The 3,049-nt window shown below is 40.1% G+C and overlaps 1 pseudogene; it reads left to right on the forward strand.

The window, feature by feature from the left end:
- The first annotated feature begins 463 nt into the window (after window positions 1-463).
- On the forward strand, window positions 464-1,530 carry LOC116889283 (annotated as a pseudogene).
- Window positions 1,531-3,049: the final 1,519 nt, after the last annotated feature.

Genomic DNA, 3,049 nt, shown 5'->3' on the forward strand with positions numbered 1-3,049 from the left:
CATGGCGTTATCGACATTTCTTGTTCAGTTCTCATAAGCAGAGAGAGTAAAGAGTTTAGCTTCAGCATTCTGGGCAGATATGTGCAACCCAGCAAACTCCTATTCCTCTGACTCTTAAAAATCTCATCCTTCTCTTCCCTGATGTTTGCTTAATATTTCAAGTATGCTCTCTGTTTTTATTGGTGCATTTAATGCATTAACTAGGATCCACAAATCTTTGGATTACTTTTAGTTTTCTGTAATTGTCTCAATCTTTTACAAAGAGAATTTTTCTTGATATGGATCGTATTTATCTGGGGATTATAAAAAGAAACATTCAAAAAGAAATTAGAGATTAGTCTGATTAAGTAATATAGTAGTCGTAGATTCTTCTTCATGATCCATGGCTTCATTAGATGTTGGTATTTGGCTAGATTTAAAGTACCAGTCATATATTATTGGAAGAGGCGAGTCTGGTCTCAAAATGGAGGGCCATGATCCAGAGGAACCAGAGCAGCCGAGGAAGCTGTTTATTGGTGGTCTAAGCTTTGAAAACCACAGATGACCAGCCAAGAAGAACATTTTTTGAAAATGGGACACCTTATAGACTGTGGTAATGAGATCCTCAAACAGAACGTTCAGAGGCTTTGGTTTGTGACTACTCTTGTGTGGAAGGGTGGATGCTGCAATGATGTATAAACCACACAGGTTGATGGACGATAATAGTGGAACCAAAGGCTGTTTCTAAATTCTCCATAAACCTGGTGCCCATTTAATGGTGAAAAAGATTTTTTGTTGGTGGTATTAAAGGGGATACGAAGAATATAATCAGGGGAGACTACTTTGAAAAGTTGTGCAATCTTAAACCATAGAGTTATGGAAGACAGGCAGAGTGGGAAAAAGAGAGGATTTGCTTTTTTGACTTTTGATGATCATGACACAGTTGATAAAATTGTTGTTCAGAAATACCACACTATTAAGGGGCATTATTGTGAAGTGAGAAAGGCCCTTTCTAAACAAGAGATGCCGTCTGCTGGGTCACAGAGAGGTCGTGGAGGTGGATCTGGTGACTTTATGGGACGTGGAGGAAACTTTGGTAGTGGCGGAGGAAACTTTGGTCGTGGAGGAAACTTTGGTGGAAGAAGACGCTATGGTGGTGGAGGTGGTGGCAGCAGAGGCAGTTATGGAGGTGGTGATGGTGGATATCATGGATTTGGAGGTGATGGTGGCAACTATGGTGGTGGTCCTGGTTACAGTAGTAGAGGAGGTTATGGAGGTGGTGGACCAGGATATGGAAACCAAGGTTGTGGATATGGTGGTGGAGGAGGAGGATATGATGGTTATAATGAAGGAGGAAATTTTGATGGAGGTAGCTATGATGGTGGTGGGAACTATAATGACTTTTGGAAGATTATAGTGGACCTTTAACAATCTATATGAACCCATGAAGGGGCAGTTTTGGTGGAAGAAGCTCCGGCAGTCCCTGTGGTGGTGGCCTTCTATGGATCTGGAGGAGGTGGAAGTGGTGGCTGTGGTGGCAGAAGGTTTTAAAATAAAACAAACAAACGGCTACAGTTCTTAACAGGAGAGAGAGCAAGCGAGGTTGTCAGGAAAGCTGCAGGTTACTTTGAGACAGTTGTCATGCATTAGAGGAACTGTAAAAATCTGCCTGAAGGAGCGATGATCCCCCAGTCAGAGAAGTCACTGCAGCAAACAGGAAGCCCTTCTTACTTCAGGACGCTCCAGCCACAGTTGCAAAAAGTGCAGCTATGTCGATTAATGCAATATAGTGTCAATTAGATGTACATTCCTGGGGTCTTTTTATCTTTGTAGCTTTGTCTTTTTCTTTTCTTTTCATTACATCAGGTATGTTACCCGTAAATTGTGGTAGTGGTACCAGGAATAAAATATTAAGGAATTTTTAACTGTTCAAAAAAAATAAAGTACCAGGCACAATTTCCCACTTGTTGAGTGAGTCTTTAAGTCTGATTAAAGAGCAGTCAGTTACTGCAAGGATTGGTACTAAAACTATACCCTTAGAGTTACCACGCCATGCTGATTGGTGTGGATTTTAGGTATCATAAATGGGTAGGACTGTTGGCTGCTTCTATCCATTGGAAACTTGCATGTTCTTATGGTACCATGAGTGCTAGGCCTCAGGGAGGCTGCTTTTAGGTCTGTTTCAGCAGAGGTCTCTGCCCAGCATCTGATGTACATGGTCTCTTCCCAATATGGACTTGTTTTCACTCTGGTGGCATTAAGGGGCAATAAAATGAAAAACGCCAATGTTTAGAAGTCTCCTGAACAGCCCTGACAAATAACTCAAAAAGGGCATGTCTTCCGTGGGCATTGGTAAGTTTGTTAGGTTGCCTTTGGCTCTTGTAAGAAGCATTTTCAGCAAAGATGAAAATTTGTCATTTAAATTATATATGTGCATTTGTCTAGAGAATTGTATGTGTTATAAGTGTTTCTTTACATAGATAGATTCAAGTTATTCCTCATGCCTTTCCTAAACATCTTTACTGTTATTGTACCCCTTCTATATTTATCTCACTCACTTTTGGGTAATTAGAGGTCTCTTATGTATTTGCCTGACCAGATTATTTATATACTAGAGCCACCTCTCTGTAGCTCCCCTACGCTCCCACCCCAGCAAGGGTGACTTTTTCTTTCCTAGTTTCTGTAGTTACTCTAGGATATATACTCACATCTGAATATTTAGAGCTAGGAACCTCAGAAGAGAGGGGAACAGTATGCACCACTGATCTTTCTGAGTCTGAGTTACTTCACTCAAAATGATCTTTCTTTAAATCTTCAGCCATCAGCCTTCAAAGTTTTCATGATTTCATTTTTCTTCACAGCAGAGTAATATTGCATAATGTACATATACAAGACATTTATTATCTGTAGGTTTATTGTTGGTGTATAGAAAAGCTACTGAAATGTCCTAGTTGATTCTATAACCTGTAGAAATGCTGAATATTGCTGAATTCATTTGGTGATTCTTGAAATTTTCTGTGTTGTAGGGATGCGTAGGACAGGATCATTGTCAATTGACCAAATAAATGAA

Source organism: Rattus rattus, chromosome X (genome assembly GCF_011064425.1).
Source record: "Rattus rattus isolate New Zealand chromosome X, Rrattus_CSIRO_v1, whole genome shotgun sequence".
Lineage (NCBI taxonomy): Eukaryota > Metazoa > Chordata > Mammalia > Rodentia > Muridae > Rattus > Rattus rattus.